The sequence below is a fragment of the Leopardus geoffroyi genome, chromosome A3 (assembly GCF_018350155.1).
Source record: "Leopardus geoffroyi isolate Oge1 chromosome A3, O.geoffroyi_Oge1_pat1.0, whole genome shotgun sequence".
Classification (NCBI taxonomy): Eukaryota; Metazoa; Chordata; class Mammalia; order Carnivora; family Felidae; genus Leopardus; species Leopardus geoffroyi.
In genome coordinates this window covers 46,183,788-46,208,212 of record NC_059336.1, presented here as the reverse complement: position 1 = coordinate 46,208,212, position 24,425 = coordinate 46,183,788, and the positions used below count along the sequence as shown (strand labels likewise).

At 43.7% G+C, this 24,425-nt stretch overlaps 1 long non-coding RNA gene across 1 annotated transcript; it reads left to right on the top strand.

The window, feature by feature from the left end:
• The first annotated feature begins 13,910 nt into the window (after window positions 1–13,910).
• On the top strand, window positions 13,911–24,221 carry LOC123579671. The gene is made up of 2 exons (XR_006702886.1): window positions 13,911–14,114; window positions 23,890–24,221. It is a non-coding gene; the product is annotated as an uncharacterized LOC123579671 (long non-coding RNA).
• The last annotated feature ends 204 nt before the right edge of the window (window positions 24,222–24,425 follow it).

Here is a 24,425-nt window from a genome sequence, read left to right as displayed (position 1 = left end):
AGGGAAGACCACTGTAGCTGGAGCAGAAGTTGGAGTGGGCCTGTGGAGGTGTGATGGAGGTGTTGTGTCTCCCCAGTGGTAGACTTTCTTAGGCTAGACTCAACCTGGAATCTTGGCAGCTATTTAAATAATACATTGGGAATATTTTAAAACCATGTTTCATTATCACAACTCAGTTGTAAGTCTTCTGCAGGGAGGAAGACTGGCATATATTTCTTTGGTGTTCTTTAGCTTAGCTGCAGGACTAAAACCCAGCAAGAAGATTATCCCCAAATACCAACTGATGGGCAGAAGCAGCAACAAGAAGCATTTTTAAAAATTGCAGTATAGTTCACATATTATAAAATTCACCTCTTTAAACCACACGATTCAGTGGTTTTTAGTATATTCTCAAAGTTACGTAAACATCACTGCTCTGTAATTACAGAATATTTTTATCACCCCCAGAGGAAACCCTATAACCATTAGCAGTTCTCTTCATTCCCCTGGACCTCTAGTCCCTAACAACTGCTAGTCTACTTTTGGTCTCTACTGATTTGCCTATTCTGGAACTTTCATATAAATATAGTACATAGCCTTGTGTCTGAAGAAGCCATTATTTTTTATTTTTATTTTTATTTGACTTTTATTTATTTAAAAAAAATTTTTTTAATGTTTATTTATTTCTGAGAGAGAGACAGAGCATGAGTAGGGGAGAGGCAGAGAGAGAGGGAGACACAGAATCCAAAGCAGGCTCCAGGCTCTGAGCTATCAGCACAGAGCCTGACACGGGGCTCAAACTCACAAACTGTGAGATCATGACCTGAGCTGAAGTCGGTCGCTCAACCGACTGAGCCACCCAGGCACCCCTATTTTTATTTGACTTTTAATACATTTTATTAATTTATTTAAAATTTTTTAAAAATTTAAATCCAAGTTAGTTAACATAAAATGTAATAATGATCTCAGGAATAGAATTTCATGATTCATCACTTACATATAACACCCAGTGCTCATCCCAACAAGTGTCCTCCTTAATGCCCCTTGCCCATTTAGCCCATCCCCCACCCAATACCCCTCCAGCAACCCTCAGTTTTTTCTCTGTATTTAAGAGTCTCTTATGGTTTGCCTTCCTCTCTATTTTTATCTTATTTTTGCTTCCTTTCCCATATGTTCATCTGTTTTGTTTCTTAAACTCCACATATGAGTGAAATCATATATTTGTCTTTCTCTGACTTATTTCACTTAGCATAATACACTCTAGTTCCATCCATGTAGTTGCAAATAGCAAGATTCCATTCTTTTCAATTGCCAAGTAATATTCCACTTTATGTAATATATATACCACATCTTCTTTATCCATTCATCAGTCAATGGACATTTGAAGAAGCCATTATTTTTTAAATGTGATAGGACGGTCAATATGGAGGTTAGCTTCCATAATGACCCTTGCCTTTGTTTGCTGGGGCTGCCATAACAAAGCAGACGGATGGCTTAAACGAGAGATATTTATTATCTCAAAGTTCTGGAGGCTGAAAGTCCAAGACCAAGGTTTCAGCAGGGTTGATTTCTTCTGAGGCCTCTCTCCTTGTCTTGCAGCTGGCCACCTTCTCCCAAGTGTCTTCATGTGGTTTTCCCTCTGTACTTGCCCATGTCCTAATCTCATTTTGTTAGAACATCAGTTATATTGGATTAGTCCCACACTAGTGACCTCATTTTAATTTAATTACCTCTTTTTAAAATATTTATTTATATTTTTTGAGAGAGAGAGACAGAGAGACAGAGTGCACGCAGGGAAGGGAAAGAGAGAGATGGAGACACTATCCAAAGCAGGTTCCAGGCTCTGAGCTGTCAGCATAGAGCCTGACGTGGAGCTCAAACTCATGAACTATGAGATCATGACCTGAGCTGAAGTTGGACACTTAACCAACTGAACCACCCAGGACCCCTAGTTTAATTATCGTTTTAAAGTGCCTATCTCCAAATAAAGTCACATTTTGAAGTGCTAGGGGTTAGGGCTTCAACATATGTATTTTGGGGGGAACACAATTCAACCAATAGCAGCCCCTCAATGTTCCTTTCCACCAGGAGTTCATGCCCTTGTATATTACTCTTCCACATTGAATAGAGGCTAACTCATGTGATGGTGATAACATCCAAGGATGGCTCTCTTTGTGAGGACACCTGAGCAGTCCTTAGGAAGGGGCCATTAGGAGAGTAACTGAGGCTTCTTGCTAAAAGCCAGTACCAACTTAATGGTCATGTATGTGAGTGGGAGTGGATCCTCTAACCCTATATAACCTCCTGATGACTGTAGCTCTAGCCAACATCTGACTATAACCTTGTGAGAGAACTCAAGAGAGAACTGAGCAACCAAGCTTTTGTTGAATTCTAATCCACAGAAACCATGAGATACTAAATGATCCTTGTTATTTTAAGCCATTGTTTTGGTATTATTTGTTATGCAGCATCAGATAACTGATACAGCTGAGATGGAGAGCAGTGATTGAAGAAGCTAATGACTATTACATGCCCACTATCTTCTAGCCATAGAATCATCTGTGGGAATCCTCTCCAAGCCTCACAAGAGCTCTGTAAAGTGTGTGTTATCATTATTATTTCATCAAGGCTCAGGGGTTAAGGAGATTGCTTTGGTCTTAAATATATGTACTTTCCACTGTTATAACTGGATCCCTATTGTAGGATACTCTCATACCATGACTGATGTTGTGCACACATTTAACTACTTGCTATTATTTAGCAGCAATGAAAGTGAGCTAAAAGGTGTCTTATATTTACCTTAGAATTCTTCTTTGGAAAAGTCACCCTTTTTTACTCAACATTTTCTTCTTTTTTTTTTTTTTTTTTTTTTTGCCTCTCATATATTTCTCTTCTCTCTCTCTCTCTCTCTCTCTCTGTGCGTGTGTGTGTGTGTGTGTGCATTTTAGTGTTTTCAAAGAAAAATGACTTATTACCCACGAATCTGTGACTTGGCTGGGCTCAGCTGGGTGATGTAGGTTGCATATTAGGCTGCATTCAATCAGGAGCTCAGCTGAGACTGGAATGTCCAAGACAGCTTCACTCATATCTGAGCTCTGGTGTAGCTATTGGCTGGACCTTTCTTTCCACATGGTCTTGCACCATTTAATGGTTTAGCTTTGTTCTACAGTGGCCAGCTTCCAAAAGAGCTATCATATATTTCATTATTTTTAAAGCAATATGTCATGCAAAATTCAACTGAGAAGATGTACAGTGAAAATGTCCCTGCCACCAGAGCCTCTGTGCTTCTTTTCCCAAAGGCAACCAGTTACCACTTTTTAAATTAGATTTCCTGAGTCTATATGTATATCTATATATTTTTATCTATGAAACTAGCTATTATAGCATTTAAAATATAAATGGTATTATTCTTTACACACTTCAGCATCTTGCATTTTTGCTAAAGTTATCTTGGTGATATTTCTATATTAGGATATGGATAGCTATAGATCCATCCCATTCTTTTTAAATAGCGATAACAATGTTTCATTTTACAAATATTACATGAAACAACTTAATGAGTCCCCACTCAATGGACCTGTTTTTATTTAATATACAATGATATTGACAGTGGTGACACTTAATGCAGTAACTATTCACTTTAAAAAATTGGCTTTATAATGTTATAGAGATAGGTATCTTTCTGGTGCACCACTGGGCCACCCCACTGTAGCACTACGAGTGGGTCATTCATCAAATGAATACATGTATCATGCTTATGAAAGCATGATCTCAGAAATGCTGCTGACTGAAAACTCTGGTGTTTTTAAAACTTGCATCGTTAAGTTATACTTACAGATACGCTCTACCACTTTAAGGTCTCTCTCCCCAGTTTTCATTAGATTTTTTTAATACCCCACACACCACTTCTACTCCATTTTCTTAGAGAAATTATCCCTTCTTGGTTTTAGTGACCTGCACCTGAGCGCCTCCTTCAATCATTAGCCATTTATGTTGCTGCCTGAAACCACATAGAGTCAGATCTATTACTTTGTAGATCTATTACTAGCCTTAGGAGACAAGTGGGGCAGAGTCAGTACTGCACCATTAGTATCCAAGTACATGCATCTCAATGTTGTATCATCATTGTTTCAAGTGTATACTCTCATATTCAGTAAGACTAAAGGACACAATCTAGAGCCAGAAGACCTGAGTTCTAACTCTAGCTCTGCTACTGGCTTGATCATTTGTCAAGTGACCTGCCTTAATTCAAGTCCCAAAGGCAGATCTCAAGACAAGGTGTTTTGTTTTGTTTTGTCTTGTTTTGTTTTGTTTTGTTTTGTTTTTGTTTGGCACAATTGGTTTATGTAAGGTGTGATCCCAGGAAGTGGTTGACAGAGAGGAAAAGTAAGACATGAAAGGGAAGGAAGCAGACATAACATGCCTTAATGAGTGGGTCACCACTGTGGGAAACTATTCTCAATCCAACTGTGACATCTAGGTGACTATGTAGCAAAGAACAGAAACATCCTGATTTAGGGATGTGAAAGTAGGGTTTTTATTATCTACCTACTCTCATCACTCGCTGATGGAAGATTGCTCCTGGTGTTTCCAATTGTCCATGCAGCCCCAGGACCAAAGAACATCCTCAGGCAGAGAGATGCAGGATGTCCTTGGCTATACAGAAACTGTGAAGGTTGCTTCTGGGGGGGAAAAGGGAAAATGGATTTGAACAGAATTTGCTGTGCTTGGAAGTAGCATGTACATTAGCTGGGAATTTAGCTTTTGGCCCCTTAATGGAGTACTTCATGGTAGGGCTTTCTGAGCACTTAATTCTGGGCCTAAAGGGTGCTTAGCATGTGAAGGTGCAAACGAAATTACTATATGGTGTTTAGAATATCAAGCATGCTAAGTGTTTGCCCTGGGTAGGCCTTTAACATACATGATCCCACCAATCCTAATGTAGTATGGCAAAGTAAGCATTATTATCATGAGGCTCAGAGATTGTTCAAGATTCCACAGCAGATAGAGAAATAGAGGTCAACCAACCCATGGTCATCTATGTGACAAATGTCCTCTAAGCTGGCTAAAGGTGAGTGGGGACACCAGGCTATGTCTGACTCCCCTTCAGAATGGCCTGCTGAGAACTAATAAATGAGGTTATTAAGGTTGTAGGAGAAAATATCAATATTTTTAAAAAATCCATGTTTCTATATACCAGCAGAAAACAATGAAATTTAAAAAAAATACTATTTATAATAGCATACAAATTGAAATACTTAGGGATAAATCTGACAAAAGATGTGGAAGTTTTATACAGTGAAAACTGTGAATATTGTTGAAAGAAATTAAAAAAGATCTAAATAAATGGAGGGAACTCTGGGTCAGGAGACTCAACTTTGTTAAGATGTCAGTTCTCCCCAAACTGATCTATAGATTCAATGGATTTCCAATCAAAATCCCAGAAGGCTTTTTTTTTTTAAGTAGGCTTCACACCCAACACAGAGCCCAATGTGGGGCCTAAACTCATGACCCTGAGATCAAGACCTGAGCCAAGATCAAGAGTTGGATGCTTGACTGAGCCACCTAGGTGTCCCCTAGCAGGCTTTTTGGTAGAAATCGATAAGCTGACTATAAAATTCGCATGGACATGCAAAGGACCTAGACTATCCAAAACAAGACTGATTTCTAGACTTATTACAGGGCTGCAGTAACCTACTATCTTGCTTAAAAAGAAATGGTTCAACTGCCGCCTCATCATTAGGGTTGAAGAAGTCAGTGGATACACTCAGAAGCTGGAAGGTAGGAGGGGATTGAGCACAAGCAGGTTTCATCCTGAGCCTAAGTCTTGGGCCAGTTTGTTGTCTTGTGACAGTGGCATCTCCAGTGCGTTCAAGAAAGTGACTTTTTTTTTTTTCTTGCTGATTATATACTTGTGGATTTTCTGGCTCTTGTTTTTGTAAGATTGAGAATAGCACTCTTTTCAGCTCTCTACATCACCAAGAAGAAACTGTAAATCAATGAAATGAATTTTAAATAAAAAGGAGAGGGGATGAAATAATTCAGTGGTCTAGAAGTGACAATGTGAAATAAAAAGAGGGCCTCAGGCCAACTGGTTTCTTAAAGGTGTGTAGAGAAACTAAGACTGTCAGAAAGCCCTAACGTCCAAGTCAAGGTTCTCTGTCACTTTCCCATTTTCAACACCACATGAGATTCCTTCTCCACCATTCTATAAATTACTTACCTCTTAAAGCTTCCTTGAGTATTTCAAAGCTGATTCTCTAACATGTTGGAACATGTTGGAAATTGTGACATCATTATCTTTGGGCAATAAAAGGATAGAAGGGGAAAGAATAGTATGCTATCGCAGTAGAAGAAAAATGCAAGGAGTTCCCATGACGTCCCAAATCTCAGAAAATGCCCCTGGCATTCCAAGAGTAGAATATTGGACCTCACGTTATTTCCATTAAGATATTCAACTATGTCTCTAGAACATTTTGGCCACATCATTGACAAAAATGATTACCTTTTGGACTTTAAGACACAGAACAGATAATCATAAGGGAAAGGAAACAAAAATAATATAAAAACAGGGAGGGGGACAAAACATAAGAGACTCTTAAATGTGGAGAACAAACAGAGGTTAACTGAAGGGGTTGTGGGAGAGGGAGTGGGCTAAATGGGTAAGAGGCATTAAGGAATCTACTCCTGAAATCATTGTTACACTATATGCCAACTAATTTGGATGTAAATTTAAAAAAATTAATAATACTTCTTGTTCTGTAGAATGCCTATAGACATAGTTGATTGTCACTGTGTTTTACAGAAGCATTAGATAAGAGCTCCCTCATCATGAAACCACAGAAATATTTAAGGTTTATTTGAGCAACTTTATAGAGAAAGTGAAATAAAGCTTCTTTCACCTTAACTTACCAACTATTTAATTCCATAACCTCTTTAGGTCCTACAATTTTTATAGTTCAATAGTTGGTTCATATTATCTTATTTCATTTTTAATTGTTTATTATTTTCCTTGCCTCAGTATTAACAAATTATGTGTTATCAATTTAACAACAGCAAAATATTCCATCTCACTAATAAGTCTTGGGATTTTGAGAACAAGAAATTTTGAAAAGATCTCAGTGATAAATCTAGAAGATATTCACTGTAGAAATGATGAAACTGAGACCCAGAGAAGCAGAATATAGAATATAGTAGACAGTGTCAGTTCCTGTTCTGATTATTTCTTGTTTGCATGATAAATTATTTTTTTAATGTTTATATTTTTGAGAGAGAGAAAGAGGGAGCGAGCATGAGTAGGGGAGGGGCAGAGAGAGTGAGGGAGACACAGAATCTGAAGGAGGCTCCAGTCTCAGAGCTGTCAGCACAGAGCCTGACAAGGGCCTTGTCACAAACTGCGAGATCATGACCTGAGAGGAAGTTGGACGCTTAACCACTTAATGGACTGAGCCACCCAGGCCCTCAGATAAATGATTTTTTATTATCTTTCATGGTTCTGTGGGTTGATTAGATTAGAATCAGCTGGATGGTTCTTGTTTACAGTCTATACCAGTGTCCTCCAAGGAAACAGAACCATTTATATAGTATATAAATACTTATATATCATATATTTATGTATACATTTGGTTTATAATTTATATAATGTATATAATATTTATGTAATTATTTTACACATTAATATAAATATACATAATTATAGTTATCATCATCTTAATTATATGATAATTATTGTATGAATTGTATTATATAATTATATGTTATATCAAGATAATAACTATAATAATATATAATCATAATTATATATTGATAATATAAAGAAATGTAAATTAATAATTATATTATGCAATTTATAATATAGTATAATTTATATGTTATATATTACATTATATACATATATACTTTTTGAAATCTTTTTTTGAAATCCTGCTTGGGCAGGAGTTGGTGTAGGCAACTCCTACAGTCGTGAGGCAGAATTTCTTCTCTTTTTTTTTCCACGTTTATTTTTATTTTTGGGACAGAGAGAGACAGAGCATGAATGGGGGAGGGGCAGAGAGAGAGGGAGACACAGAATCGGAAACAGGCTCCAGGCTCTGAGCCATCAGCACAGAGCCCGACGCGGGGCTCGAACTCATGGACCGCGAGATTGTGACCTGGCTGAAGTCGGACGCTCAACCGACTGCGCCACCCAGGCGCCCCCAGAATTTCTTCTCTTAACCTCAGTTTTTTCTCTTAAGGCCTTCATGATTGGATGAGACCCACCCACATATTTGAGGGTAATCTCCTTATTTAATGTCAACTGATTTTTGATGTTAACTACATCTACAAAATACCTTCACGGTAAAATCTAGATTGGTGTTAAATAACTGAATACTATAGCCTAGCCAAGTTGACACATAAAACTATCACATGGCCTCTCATAGGGGTATAGTCAGATGTCTTCTGAAGACTCAGTTGGGTGTGATGTCCAAGATGAGTCATTCCCATGGCTGGTGATTTGCGCCGGCCATCAGCTGGAAGCTCAGCTAGGGCTCTTGACCATGCCAAACTTATCCCTCTCCATTGATTTGGAATTCTCTCAGCAAGAGGGCTGAATTCTGAAGGGAGTGTCCTAGGAGCCAGCATTCCAAGAAATAGGAAATGGAGGCCGCTAGGCCAGTTAAGACCTATGCCTGGAGCTGGTACAGTGTTCTATTGGTATGTACTATGTTCTATTGGTCAAAGCAGTCATGGAGCTCACTCAAACTCAAGAGGGTGGAAAAATAGATTCCATCCTTTTATGGAAGAGTGGCAAGGCCACACTACAGACCATATGGGCTGGGAGATTTAGTTGTGGACATTTTTGGAAAATATAATGGCACTCACCTTTTCCATGTACACTGGCCAGCCATCCAAACTACCAGCACCTGCAACCCTGTGCCTCAGAGCTTTCTCTAGTGACCAGGGTCTGCTGTGCTTCTTGTGGGACAGGTTTGCAGCTGTGTGGAATTAACACTCACCTCCTATAGTTCCCAGCCAATAATTGACAAGAGTTGGACACAATTCCCTTGCTTCCCAGAGCTCCTCTAGCAGGATTAAGTTCCAGTTGCAGACAATGGTAACTTGCTTGATAATTCACTCTTTATTACTGCCTTCCTTTCACTGTTTCTCTTCCCTCATCCCCCTACTATATTGCTTCCTGAGATCACCTCCTGAAAAATTTACTTGCTCTCAAATCTTTGTCTCAAGGTCAGTTTATGGGAGAACCCAACTGAAGTTATAGACTAATGTGTCCAAAGTCAGAGCTAAAACTAGAGGCTAAGCTCACCCCTGCCACCCCAGTCAAGAGTACTTCCCATATTTGTTACATTCTGAAAGTTTCAGAATAATCAAGTGCTTGACTTTATTGAGTGATGGGGGAAGGGTTTATAAAAGAGAAAAATTTGAAGTATATATTAGCTATACTAAGCAGATGTTGGTTGGAAAGAGCACTGGACTAGGAGTCAAGGAATCTGGGTTCTTGCTTATTATTCTGCATCATGAATAAATTGTGCAATTTCCCCAAGCATGAGCTGGAAAGACTAAATTCCCATTCCACAATCATACCTCCAGCATTCCTGCGAGAGTCAAACAGATGATTGCAAAAGTGGTTAACTGGAAGAAAAAACAGGCAAATGAATGGAACAATTTATTTTTTCTCAATTTTAATGCTTCATTCAACAAAATATTGGGTTTTTTTCTTTTTTTTAATTTTCTTTTTTATTTTTAAAAATCTACATCCAAATTAGTTAGCATATACTGAAACAATGATTTCAGGAGTAGATTCCTTAGTGCCTCTTACCCATTTACCCCATCCCCCCTCCCACAACCCCTCCAGTAACCCTCAGTTTGTTCTCCATATTTAAGAGTCTCTTCTGTTTTGTCCCCCTCCCTGTTTTTATATTATTTTTGTTTCCTTTCCCTTATGTTCATCTGTTTTGTCTCTTAAAGTCCTCATATGAGTGAAGTCATATGATTTTTGTCTTTCTCCGACTAATTTCACTTAGCATAATACCCTCCAATTCCATCCACATAGTTGCAAATGGCAAGATTTCATTCTTTTTGATTGCCGAGTAATACTCCATTGTATATATATACCACACCTTCTTTATCCATTCATCCATTGATGGACATTTGGGCTCTTTCCATACTTTGGCTATTATTGATAGTGCTGCTATAAACATGGGGGTGCATGTGTCCCTTTGAAACAGCACACCTGTATCCCGTGGATAAATCCCTAGTAGGGCAATTGCTGGGTCGTAGGGTAGTTCTATTAATTTTTTGAGGAACCTCCATACTGTTTTTCAGTGTGGCTTCACCAGCTTGCATTCCCACCAACAATGCAAAAGAGATCCTCTTTCTCCGCATCCTCGCCAACATCTGTTGCTGCCTGAGTTGTTAATGTTAGCCATTCTGACAGGTGCAAGGTGGTATCTCATTGTGGTTTTGATTTGTATTTCCCTGATGATGAGTGACGTTGAGCATTTTTTCATGTGTCCGTTGCCCATCTGGATGTCTTCTTTGGAGAAGTGTCTATTTGTGTCTTTTGCCCATTTCTTCAGTGGGTTATTTGGTTTTTGGGTGTTGAGTTTGGTAAGTTCTTTATAGATTTTGGATACTAACACTTTATCTGATGTGTCATTTTCAAATATCTTCTCCCATGCTGTTGGATGCCTTTTAGTTTTTCTGATTGTTTCCTTTGTTGTGGAGGAAATTTTTATTTTGATGAGGTCCCAATAGTTCATTTTTGCTTTTGTTTCCCTTTCTCCAGAGACGTGTTGGGTAAGAAGTTGCTGCGGGCAAGATCAAAGAGGTTTTTACCTGCTTTCTCCTTGAGGATTTTGATGGCTTCCTGTCTTACGTTGAGGTCTTTCGTCCATTTTGAGTTTATTTTTGTGTCTGGTGTAAGAAAGTGTTCCAGGTTCATTCTTCTGCATGTCGCTGTCCAGTTTTCCCAGCACCACTTGCTGAAGAGACTGTCTTTATTCCATTGGCTATTCTTTCCTGCTTTGTCAAAGATTAGTTGGCCATACGTTTGTGGGTCCATTTCTGGGTTCTCTATTCTGTTCCATTGATGTGAGTGTCTGTTCTTGTGCCAGTACCATACTGTCTTGACGATTACAGCTTTGTAGTATATCTTGAAGTCTGGGATTGTGATGCCTCCTGCTTTGGTTTTCTTTTTCAAGATTGCTTTGGCTATTCAGGGTCTTTTCTGGTTCCATACAAATTTTAGGATTTGTTCTAGCTCTGTGAAGAATGCTGGTGTTATTTTGATAGGGATTGCATTGAATATGTAGATTGCTTTGGGTAGTATTGACATTTTAACAATATTTGTTCTTCCTATCCAGGAGCATGGTATCTTTTTCCATTTCTTTGTATCTTCTTCAATTTCTTCCATCAGCTTTCTATAGTTTTCAGTGTATGGCTTTTTCACCTCTTTGGTTAGATTTATTCCTAGGTATTTTATGGTTTTTTTGTGCAACTGTAAATGGGATCAATTCCTTGATTTCTCTTTCTGTTGCTTCATTGTTGGTGTATAGGAATGCAACAGATTTCTGTGCGTTGATTTTATATCCTGCAACTTTGCTGAATTCATGAATCAATTCTAGCAGTTTTTTGGTGGAGTCTTTTGAGTCAACAAAATATTGTGTTTTAAATTTTCTTGCAACCTTCTCATGTAGACTTGATCCACATTCTACATTTCAGAAGTACACAATTGCCTAGTCCCTCATTCCACACTGTTTGGATGATCAGGTTATATTGAAAGTCTCTGGGTGTTTTTTTTTTTTATTTTATTTTTTTAACGTTTATTTATTTTTGGGACAGAGAGAGACAGAGCATGAATGGGGGAGGGGCAGAGAGAGAGGAAGACACAGAATCGGAAGCAGGCTCCAGGCTCTGAGCCATCAGCCCAGAGCCTGACGCGGGCTCGAACCCACGGACCGCCAGATCGTGACCTGAGCTGAAGTCGGACGCTTAACGGACTGAGCCACCCAGGCGCCCCTCTGGGTGTTTTTTTTTTTAATTAATGTTTATTTATTTTTGAGGGAGAGAGACAGAGCATGAGTGGTGGTGAAGGGGGGATGGGGGGAGGGTTGCATAGAGAGGGAGACACAGAATCCAAAGTGGGCTCCAATCTCTGAGCTGTCAGCACAGAACCCAACATAGGGCTTGAATTCACAAGCCATGAGATCATGATCTGAGCGAAAGTCAGATTGAGCCATGAAAGTCTGTAGATTGTGCCCTGAAAGTCTCTGGTTTTAAAAATAAGTCTTCAGATATAATTTTTAGCAGAGAGTTGCCAGTGGCCTACTTTAACAAGAAAGGGCTCCTGGAATGGAAAGTGATCTCTCTGACCAGACAACAAATGTTCTATCATTGCGGAGCATACATAGGCATGAATGGCCTGGATAAGATTTTTTTTTTTCCCATTGGTTTATTTAAAAAAGAAAATTCTATGTCTTATAGCTGCCCCCTCCCCCAGCCAACTCACTAGCTTCTTTAGGATTTATGAAATTCACCTAGTTCTTGGTGTGTGCGTGTGTGTGTGTGTGTGTGTGTGTGTGTGTGTGCTGGGTTTTTGATACCTATCTCTTTGTGTGCTAGTGAGTAGGGTAGAAAAATACAGACAACAGATTAATAGGAGACAGGATATCTCAAGAATGGTCTTGGACACCAGTAATAATATTGATAATTTTCTGTGATAAAATGTAACCACAGGGTCAGAATGTATCTATTTATTTGCTTACTAAATCGATCACACTTTAGTGGTTGAGAAGGTAAAATGTGATTTAGGTTCTAAGGATTTGGAATTTACTTTCATTTGACATATATTTTTATGTTATATTTTTTAAGGGAAATAATTTGATTTGGTCTACGGTTTGTTTAGAAAACTTTACTTTCCAACTTGACTGAATCCACAGTTATTTCCTACAGGAACTGGCCTCTTGCTACACCTAGCCTTGGCTTCTGCTAAGGTGAGAAAAGACTTAATTTCGGAATTACATTTCCCTTAAAGACTAATTTCAAACTGAATATTAAAAAAATATGTTGGTTGACAGATTCATATCTACATTACCCCCTCCAGGGCAGCGGATGCTCTTTTGTTTATTTTCTGCTGGTGTGTTAGATCCTGAACACTGAGAACTAATTAGCCTTCTTTGTGTCACTAAAACAACTTTTTATGAGCACTTGCTTCTTCATTGTATGGAATCAAATCCTACTAACTTTCATTCAATTGGTGTATTCATTAAAAAATATCTATCTAATAGAGGGAAAGGGAAAAAAACTAGAAAATAAAATCAGTTTCTAAGACTTTAGAGTGAAACGCATAGATTAGTTTTAAAAAGAAAGCCTCAATTTAAGGATTGAATTGAAAAAAAAAACCACCTTTATTTTCCTTTCTTGACATCTACAGTATGCAAAGGTTAAGAAATCCCTTTTGAACTGGGGGGGGGGGGGAGTTGTCCTTTGAAATGACTTCAGTGATACGATTTCATCTGTATTTCAAACGCATTAATTTCACACCGTCCAAGCTAGGTAATGAAGATGCACAGATTCAGGTCAAATTCACCCTCCAGAAAAACTACAAATTAAGATGCTGCTGATTGATCCGCTGCTGGCTGTCTTAATCATCTTGATCAAAATCCAAACATTAAGGGGCCCGGAGAGATGCCTTTGGGCTTTTGACAAACCCTCCACCAAACTCTAGGCTAGGCTAGGCTAGGCTGTAAGCCCAGCCTGTGCTTTCCTAATCTTTTTCCAGGCAAGAGACCCCATCAGCCCGCGTGGGGCTCGCAGCGTTCCTCGCGAGGGCTTCGACACCCCCACCCCCACCCCCCAAACCCAGACACACCCCGACCCCGCGAACGGGTCTGGGCTGTCAAAACACGTAGCGGCGTGCTGAGTCCCAGTAACTCGCATGACGATTAATGAGCGACTTGATAATTTAATATCGCGTGTGATTAAATTATAAGGCGTGGGGGAGGGGAGCTCTGAGCTCCCTCGCCCGTCAGGGCCGACGCCGCCAAGCCTCCGGGTCTCCGCTGAGTGCGGACCGCGCTCTTCCTTCGCTCAGTGCCTGGCAGGCTCGGCAAGCGGCGGGTCCGCGCCTTCCCAAGGTCAGTGGGCCGCGGGAGGGGAGGGCGACGGGGTAGGGGTTTGAGGTGGGGGGAAAGGTGACTCGAAGAGCCGAAGGGGGAGGTGCTGGCACCAGGCAGCGTGGGTCTGAGCGGAAGAGGTGGGTGAGCGGCCGGCTGTTCCTTGGCAAAGGCGCGGAGGGGTCGGGCAATGGCTTCAAAGGGAAGATCTCTTTCTGAAATCCCCTGTCCCTCTGGGCCCCCGAAACCCCTGGAAGAGGGGGCGCGCGGCCTGGTTCGGCTGAGTCTCCGCCCGGCCCCCACCCCATGCGCCTGGACTTGGAGAGGGTTTCTCTGCAGGCAAGGGGTGGCGGCCGGGTTGAGCCCCCAAAGCCCCTTCTCCCCAGCCGCGGACCCAGCCCTGTCCAGTGCCACGCGGAGTCCAAGTCAGCCTAGGGTACGTCCGGAAGGAGAGAGGGAGTATAAAACCACGCAAAAGCCTGAAGCCTCTGGAAAGCGGACAGACGCTGACAGTCTCTGGGGTTCCCAGCTTGATTTATTGGGGAGGAGGCGCGGGAATCCTATCTAAGCCCCTTTGAGGTTACTGGAGGGACTCCTTACTGTCACTCCCTTCTCCTTAAAGACTGGTCGGCAGGCTCAGGCGTGGCCATCCCTTCCTCTGGAAGTGTGAGCTCAGGTTTCGAGGCGAAAGCCCCGCGTGGGCCCGCGTGGGTAAAGGGGCCGACTGCCCGCACAGTCCCCGCAGCCCTGGCGCAGCCCTGCACAGCCCTGGCTCAGCTCCTGCGCGCGAGATGTAGACGGCTGCCTTTGCTGCAATGCAGAGCCCCTACTCTGCGCGGAGGACGGCAGTATTGGAGGGGGAACCTGAGAAGCCCCTCGGTGGGCCAGAGGGAGCGTCGCGTCTTCGTGGTCTCATCGGAGGGCTTCACGTTCATCACAGGGAGGGCAGGCCCTCGAGAGGCGAGGATGTCTTCAGAAGACCCTAGGAAACCACCTGGGGCTGTTCAGACGCGGAGCAGGAGGGTGAGAAATGAAAACGCCCGATCAGGGCTCCCGAGGGTGGGGTGTCCAAGCTCTGCTCCGGGCCTGGCAAGAGGATGGGTACTGGCTGGATTTTCAGCCAGGCAATGAATGCTAGAGGCGATGCCGCAGGATGAACCCAGGCTACCTGCTGATCGTCAACTAGAGGCCCGAAAGAGCTCCAGGAATGGCGCCTCTGGTGTCGGGTGTTTTGGGCTCCAGTTGCGATGGCAGAACGTCCCTCCAAGGTGCGGTGGCAGATGCTCCCTGCTAGGAAGGGATAGAAGCTTCCCAGGTCGGGTTCCTCGGATATGCAGGAATCACCACCCTTTTTTTTTTTTTTTTTTTTTTTTTTTTTTTTTGGCTTCTTTAAAAATTTGGAAGTAGCGCCAAGCCCGGAGGGTGGTGGTGGTGGTGATTCCCCCCTGCTTGGCATAAACAAAGGTCACAGTACTGGGGGAGACTATATATATATATATATTCAAAACATCCAGAGAGACTATGAGAATGGACCTGCCTAGCTAGAGCAGAAACAAACCACAAATTTGTTCTAGGAGGCTTAGCCCGACATACCTCAAATTACCAGCGGGTGTAGGTAGGCTGTACCTGCAAACCCAGGATATTCAAAACACACAAAATGCTCCTTAGGAAAAAAAGTTTGAAGGTGCGGTGGGGTGGGGTGGAGGAAACACACCCAGAAACCTTCTCTCACTCTTGGCCTGCGTGTGTCCTTGGAAGCGCCTTTACCCCGGGTGGCTTTGTTCCGGTCGAACTCCACTCTGTCCAGGCCCACAGGTTCTAAGGAGGAGGCCGCCCCCTCAAGGTGCCTGAGTACTAAGTAAAAGGGTTTCATAGGCAAGGATGCTGCCTGCGACCGCCTTCGTATCTGGGAATAATTCTGCAGAGAGGTAGCCCCGGACATGACCAGTGTGCATGCTGGCACTGGACCCCAGCATACTGACACGCCCCAAAGCCAGACGGGAGATTATGGAAGGCTGCTTATGTCCCTGTTCTTAAAACATTCCTGAAGTTTGCTCCTCCTCCGTGCTTCTGTCAGATACAAGCTGCATCCCTTTATCTGGTTTCCACCCAAAACAGTGGCTGGGCCCACGGAGGACAATTTGAAAGGACGGGGCCAACTTCTCCCTCCAAAAGGTACCACTTACTGTGTGAATAACAGACGCCTCGTGGACGCAATACCTTTCCCCGGAATTAAATTTGGGTTCCAGAAATGGGACTGGGAAAGTCCTAGACAGAAGTGTGTCCTTGGAAGGAGGGACCCCCGCGTTCACGATATTAATGTGTTGTGATGACGGGCGCCAAGCTAGGTTTTCCTTCCCAGATTATTGTCCATCTGTAGTCTGACTAAACGGCGCCAGGATACCTTGAGAGTGATGGCCATATCCAATTTCTAACGACTCCCAAAGTTGCAAAAGGAGGAAAAGTTAGTTTTCTTTCATCCACAAGATCACTCCTGTTTAATGATGTCGGACATCTGCAAAATGACGTTGAAACCGGCGGCGCATTGGGTGGCATTGTTCACTCAACCTGCCGGGACTGAGCGCTAGTGCCTTTTCCCTGTCTCCCGAGGGCGAGTTCGCGCATTGATTTCACCCCTCGCTCTCAGCCTGCTGCCGAACACCATTTAGGCCAAGATCGGGTATAATGGGAAACACTATCAGCAGACAATTACCCTTTCAGAGGATTCACTTCTCCTCACAGACACTGTTATTTGAGAAATAGGATCATTTGATTTCATATTGCACTAAATAACACCCAGCCGGTTCAAATTGCCAGCTTCTTAAAAACCGCCCATTGGAATAAATTGCGGCGGCCTCTTTTGCTTTTTCAGGGCAATATGATGGCACCGGGCAGAACTTGTAAAAGTAACTACAAAGCCAGCCCTGAGCTGTCGCTATTGGTGGGAACAGCTCTGCTACCCTGCAGGCAAAGGCATTTAGCCACCCGATTTCCTGCCACCTCCCCCTCCGCCCTCCAATTTAGCGATGGTTCATCCACCTGGATTTGGGATTAAAATGCACAGCCCTAGCCGCTCGGAGAAAGTGCTTCGGGATACACCGCGAGTTAGGGATGAGCAGAGAGAGATGGGCGGGTGCGAAAGGCACGGATTTGCTTGGGTGCCGCCGAGGTGCCAACAGGGCTTTGACGCTGGGAGACAGCCGAGGGTCTGGGGTTCGCAGTTGGGCTGTGCACTCCGCAGGTTCTCGGGTCTTGGGTTCCCACCTGGAGCGTGCCACTGCCGCCGCGCCCCGCTTACCCGTGCACTCTCCAGACCTGCCGGCCGCTGCGACACACTCCGACCTCAGTACCTGCGCCAAATCGGGAGCTGTGGCTCTCGGGGTCCGAGTTGGGACGGAAAGAGAAGGGAGCCTCACTGTGGCTTCAGTAAGGAGTCCAGAGGGACAGAAAGCGGGCGAAGGAGAAAGGGAGAGTTCGCTGCACACCCGCCGCCAGGGACATTTCAGAAAGAATTAAGCTTTTTAAAATTGGTCACGAGCTGAGGTTTAATAGACACTCTGTTCAACTGAGTGACAATTGTTCAGCTCGATGGGGGCTATCCATCCCCCCTCACTTTTGTGTAAAACAAGATTTGACTCCTTGGTGCTTGTTTCATTCGTGCTAAGGGGATGGGTGAATTTAAAACCAACGGGGCCTTGGCGAATCTGCCCTTTCAAGTCTTTATTACATTTGTGTTAATGTACTTCACGAAGGCCGAATTAGACTCCCTCAGGTAAATTGAAGGCCGCATCCTGGGAACTCATATGTGCACCCCAATTCGAGGCATGAGTTGGATCGCGAGCCCCAGAGGGAGTTAGTCTGGGCCTTTGGGGACTGGGTGGGAGCGTTTTCTCTTCCCTGGCACTGGGAGGAGCCAGGGAGCAGGGGTTTGTGGACATGAGTCCAGAAGGAAGGTTGCAGGCGCGTCGAGTGAGAAACTCAATTTCTTCTGCTGGGCTTGGCGCAAACTTGAGTGCCGGGGCAATGTCGGGGGTTGAGGAAAAGGCGCGGATGCCCGCCCTAGATGGAGTGATGGGGCTCTGAGAGTGCCTACACCTTCCACTTGGCCTTGCCCTGCGGACCCTGAGCCGCGCTGCGCCTTAGCGTTTTCCCCCTTCACTCATTTCCTCCAGCAAATAAAAGCGCAGTCCGCGAGCATCAAGTGTGCGTGCCCAAACCAAACTCTGGACCAAGTTGTGCGCCTGGGCCTTTGAAGCTGCCTTCCCGGCCTGGGAAGAAGCGGCGATGCGCAGTTTCCCACGCAGCCCGCTCTGGCCCTGCGCCTCTAGATCCAAGGCAGGCCTTGGGCTGCCCACCAGAGCCCACGAAGAGTCCCGGCGCGTGCTCCATCCAGGTCCCTACCTCAAGGCCCTGGCGTCCCCACCCAGCTCCCCTCTCTGCCCCAGCCCCCCCGCACTCCGGGCGTTCTCTCCCAACTTGCCTTCGCTTCCCCGTGGGGGCGCAAGCAAGGAACCCTTTTCTTGCCAAACGCCAAGCCCAAACGCGGCCACTTTTCGACGAGGCAGGGAAAGGGTGATCAAATTCGGAGAAGCCGGAAAACACGTCTTGACCGACTCCAATCTTCTCAGCAGGCAAGAATGGAACCACAGAGCTACCTCTGTGGAACCACAGCGCCTCTGCCCTCGCGATACTGACCCGGGGCCGGAGCCCTGGAGCAGGCAGAGGCTGCTGCCGCGACTAGTTGCGCCCCTGGGGCTCCCCAAGGGGGCTCTCAGGACCTCGAGGGTCCTCCGCACGCACCTCTTTCTCTCTCAGACCAGGGCCGGGGCAGCGCGTTCAAAATCGGCCTCCAGCACTGGGTGGGAGCTTTATGTCCGCCCCGTCCCGGCCTGGGAGCCCGAGGTGAGGGCGGCGAGAACCAGTTGTCGCAGCTCCCGTAGGCTTTGGCTTCGGGCTTTGGCTTTGGCTAGGGCGTCCTCCCCTTTGCTCACTATTCCCGCCCCCATCCCTGATCTCCTCTAGGCAGTGCGGACCCCCGCGCCACCCTCCCTTGCTTCCTCTCCTTCCACGTCGCCTAGTTTACCAGCGCGTTTTGTTCCCTTGTCGGATTCCCGGCCGAGGGGCAGTTACCGTGCTCTCCTCCGATGGACGCTAATCAAGTAATTTCCCCATCCCAGCCCCATCAAATTGCTCTTTAGCTGTTGAACCGCGGAGTTTTGCTCGCCTTTTCACATGCTAATCATTCCCATTCAGCGGCTCTCGGTGGGGCTGTTTGTCGCGGGATAAATCTCCTTGTTTGCCGGCTGCATGATTAATTGATATTGTTGTCTGGCTTTTGTGGGGGCCGTGAGGAGCTGAAAGGCGGCGCGTCGTGACTGCGCCGGGGGCCTCTGGCTACATCATCGGGCTGCCGAGGTCCCGGCGAGGTCGAGCCGGGGCTGATGACATTATGCGCCCGATTTGGTTTTCCTTATTAAAAGGATGATGAAAGACTCGGAGACCCCAGTTTTACAACCCACCACTGGGGCGTAGAAACCGCACAGAGTTTAAGCCACAAGCGCAGACAAAGCCTGGACGTTTGCTTAATTCTGAGAAAAGAGAGGGTGTCACTCTCCACGCAAGAGACAATTAAATCGCATTTCGGCCTACCCGGGATTTCCATAGGAGTTGAACTTGCGCGCGCAGCGGTGTGTGTGTGTGTGTGTTCAAATAAAGAAGAATTTTTGGGGGGGAGGGAGAGGGGTGTTTGTAAAGACAGGTTAAAACACTTAAAAATAAGTAAAGGGAATCCCGAGCACAGAAGACCTTACAGGTTGCGGTCGAGGAAAGCAGCGCAAAGGCGCTTCCAAATCTGGACCCGGGTTTGCCAAACGCTCGCTGTTTAGACCTAATCACCTGCCACAAAGGGGCCCGGCGCTAACGCTCAGCTCTCAGGATCACTAAGGCCGGTAACCGCCTGCAGGCCAATATATTATTTGCTCTCCGGGTCCCTGCTCATTGCTGCAGTTTTCCTCCTTCCGCAGGTGTACAGTCAAACCAACAAATTCCTCCGCGCTCGGCACCCCTCCCGCCTTCTCCCCTGGGTCCTGGGGTTTTATCCTCTACGGACATCCCTGAAAACTTGGAGATTCAATTAAATAATTCCAGTTACGCGGTGCTCCTACCGCCTGCTTATTGCAAATATTTCCTTTTTCGAGTTCCTTAAAAAAAAAAAAAAAAGCAAAGAGAAGAAAAGAAACTGTCGCCTTCGCTTTCACTGCGCGCGGGGTAATTGATAGGCGCCATCGGAGGTCAGAATTTGCATAAGAATTAAGAGCAGTAAATTAATTTAATATTCCATGCACATCTCCAATTATTCCTGGAGACCTTTGTCTCCGCGGCTGCCAGAGAGGGGATTCAGCTGCTCTTCAGCCAAACAACATCTGTGCGGTTAATAATTTGATAAACAGCTCATACAAATAGTTTCTGAATTATCTGGCAGCCCAATGACTATTCAGTTTGGAAACGCTTTGGCAGGGTCTCCCAGCGTCCTCCGAGGGCCTCAGGCGCCCGCTCAGACAAATGTCTTCTTATCTTTTAAACATCAGCAGACGACAATGTGTAGGATAAGTCATTATCATTAAGTAATAACCCTACCCCTTAAAAAAAAACAAAAAACGCCTGGGTCATCACGGTGTCGGCAGGTCGTGTATCAAATACCCTGAGATTAATAGACCTGCTGGGGAGGGGTACTGAGTGAAGAACTGCCTGAAGGAAGAAGACTTGGGTGTTGGGGGGGGGGGTTAAATAGGGGGCTGCTTTCTTTAATGTCGTGGATTGAAATTGACTGACTACACTTATGTATGCAAATATCTACTGGAAGGGGAATGTGGTAGGCGGGTGAGAGGAGATCAACTTTTCACTGGATTGCCTCTTGTACCTTTCAATGTTTCCCTACATGCCGTATTATTTATTCCAAAAATAAATACATAAAAGACAAACTGAATTACCAAAAAGCAGAGGTGAATTATTTTGGCTGCCTATAGTCCTTACCTGACTTCTCCCCATTCTTCCTCCTGACCACACTTCCTCCTTCCTACCTTCACCCCCAGCCAGTGCCTCCCACCCCCATCCTGATAGCAACTTCCCACAAAGCACAAGTATGTCACCTAAACGTTGAGTTGGCCACAGTTTGGAAGGAAACACTTTGCACAATGATGCCATACTGTTGTCAAAACAGACCTGAATTTGGACACGTTTCCCTTGCTATTCCTGTTCCTATACTGAAGATTTCATAGCTGTGATTATGTTCCTTTATCTTTCTGCCACCCATAGCAGAGCCCTGTTCCTGATATTAAGTCTAGAAAAGAACCATTTGATCTTGAATGAGACTCAGACGGCTCTAATTTTGCAACCTGTGCATTGCAGCTCTTTTGACTATGAGTCTGTGTTTACCCTGGAATTGTTCTGCACTGACTTCAGTATAACAGAATGTTCAACTGGGATCCTTATCTTTGTCTATACATTCTTACATGTTTGATGTATACACCTCACCCATTCAGTATTTTTTCTGTTTCCTACACTGCTAACAATCTAAGTACTTGAAACCACTGAAAACTACCCTGAAGTTCTGAGTAGTGTCTAAGCAGTAATATGATCGAGCTCTGTCCTTGTACTCTAATGAGCCTGGGGTAGCACTGAGCTTTAAATACAAGCAAGCTCTTCAGACGATAGGTCTAAATATACTTTACAATGAATACAACGTTTGCCTGGCTCAATTGAAGAATTACTTTTCCAGAAAACAAGTCATTGTGTCACAAGAATACAATAGCATTTCAACCAAGCACATTCATTTCTATTTTTTAACATTTTCTTCTTGCATTTCATTAGGTGCCCCCCCCCCACTCCGCCCCCGTGCCTTGCAGGTTTTAAAAGCATACAAATTGTCTCTGTTATTTATGATTAGGGGTCTCTGTCTGCATCTTTTTATTAATTTCTGACTTTGATTCAGACTTGCAGTCAGCAGAGTGATTTGAAAACATTTCTTTTCTTAAATGGAACATTATCAATTCAATTGGGAACCATTCTAAACACCAACATACTCAGTTTCTTAATCTGCAGCTCTGATGTTACTCATTTTTATGCACACAACCTATCCCCTATGGCGTTAGTTTGTTTATGCTTGATATTTATCTTTTTTTACATTTGTTTGACTATTTTTCAAGGCAGTATATGGGCAGAAAATGGCTATTAAACAAGAATATGGGGAACTCTGATTATATTTTGACTATGTAAGTCAAGCCACAGTACACTGAAATTTTGTGGGTATTTTTCTTTCTTTTCTTTTCTTTCCTTTATTTTAAACTAATGAGCCCTCTCCAGAAAAGCCGTCTGGATACCATTAAAGTTGATGAGTTTGGAAGGATTATCCTGATAAATGCTTGGCTTCTTGGTGATTAGACACATATTTTCAGCAGTTTCCTAAATGAGACTGAGATCTGCATTTGGAGGGAGGTTTGCTGAACATAACTGGAAACTGTTGGTGAAAAAAATCTAGAGTATCACTTTATTTTGTAGAATTCAAATCAAAGGTAACTGCTACCCATGTACACTTGCAGTAAAAATATTGGAAATACAGTATTAAGTGATATTCAGTAATTTAACAACACGTACCCTGTCATTTCCAACCTAATTATAAAAGAAATAAGTCTTCTCTCCTGTGAAAAGTTACAGAATAGACAAGGAGCAGAATAATGATTTTAAAAAGTGCTATCTTCTTCAAGGATAAAAGACTTTTTTTTTTTTTAATTTGAAGGAAAAGAACAGTGCAGAGCCATTAAAGAAATTCTCCCAATAAACAAATTTTTGCGATTATTTGAAAGAATGAATGATTCTGATTGCTCTTTAAAAAAAAAAGTGATTTTTACATATGTGGCCAGCTCAAACCCAAATCTATTGAAAAACTGAGTTTGAAAAATATAGGTTAGCATGTAAAAGTTAGGAACAGAATTCACTTAGATAAACCCATCTCCTCTCATTTTCTTCTATTTTAATATTTAAATAAGCTATGCTGGGTTCTCATACTGGGTTTAAAAGGAAAGAGCTTCAATACTTACTAGCCTATGGATAATTGCAAGCCACAGAAACAAGTCCAGATTCCTCAGAGATGACTGCAAAATGTCTCTGATCATTGTGGATGTCAGCCTGCCCCATGGTTCTTTCCCTCCACTCCCACCAGGAGTCATGATTACAATCCACAGGTTGAGTTTCACCTAACTCCAGGTGCACCATTCAACACCATTGTCACTGTGGATGTGTATGGATTTTCAGACACTGCTCTGTGGTATGACAGTAAATTAAAGTTGAGGGAGAAGGCTGTTATTATTATTATTTTTAAAATATGTACCAAGGGGCTACGTGGGTTAAGTGTAAGTCTAGCTGGCTCTGCTTAAAGGAGACGGTCATGGATAGTGGGGACTGTGGACTCCCTGGGCCATTGGCTTTGGCCAGAAAGTTCAATCCAGCATCCTAGTGTAGACTGAATTTAAGAGGGGTTCCAAGGACTTACTCTGCTTTGCTGACTCTGTGAGGAAAGCAGATGGATCCTGCAGAATATCGGACTCATAAGCATGACATTTGAGACCTGCCACAGTCTGGTTGGAATCAATGTAGGGGTCAGAAGGAAATAAATGGTGGGCAGAAGGCTTATAGTTCTATCTGTCCACTAACTGGCTGTAGACACTTGGGCAATCACCTAATCTCCCTGTGTTATGGATCCTGTCTGCCACTTCTCACCAATTTATTCTCTTCTTGCTAGGCACATGGATGCCCAGCTGGACTACATTTCCCAGTCTCCCTTGCAGTTGTGTAAACTCTTGTGACTAAGTTTTCACCAGTGGAATGCAAGCAGAAGTGATGGGAGTAATTGTCATCTCATACTTGCACCTTCCTGTTCCTTCTTACTGGCTGGAATGATGCTAATGGAAGCCACATATGGAGGATGACAAAACTCGCCCAATGACCTGGAGGATGACAAAACTCGCCCAAAGACCTGGGTTCACAAAATGACTCCCTAGAGCAGAGTCTGCACTTTCACCTTGAACTGTTATATGGAGGGAAATAAATGTCTATTTTGTTTGAAAAACTGCATATTTGGTTCACTTTGTTACAGCACTTACCAAAGTAATCTACATCCTGGCTTTCTTTTTCTTTTTCTTTCTACTTTTTTTAAGTGCTTATTTATTGATTTTTGAGAGAGAGATAGAGTGCAAGTGGGAGAGGGGCAGAGAGAGGGAGAGAGAGACTCCCAAGCAGGTTCCACGCTGACAGCACAGAGTCTGACGTGGTGTTCAA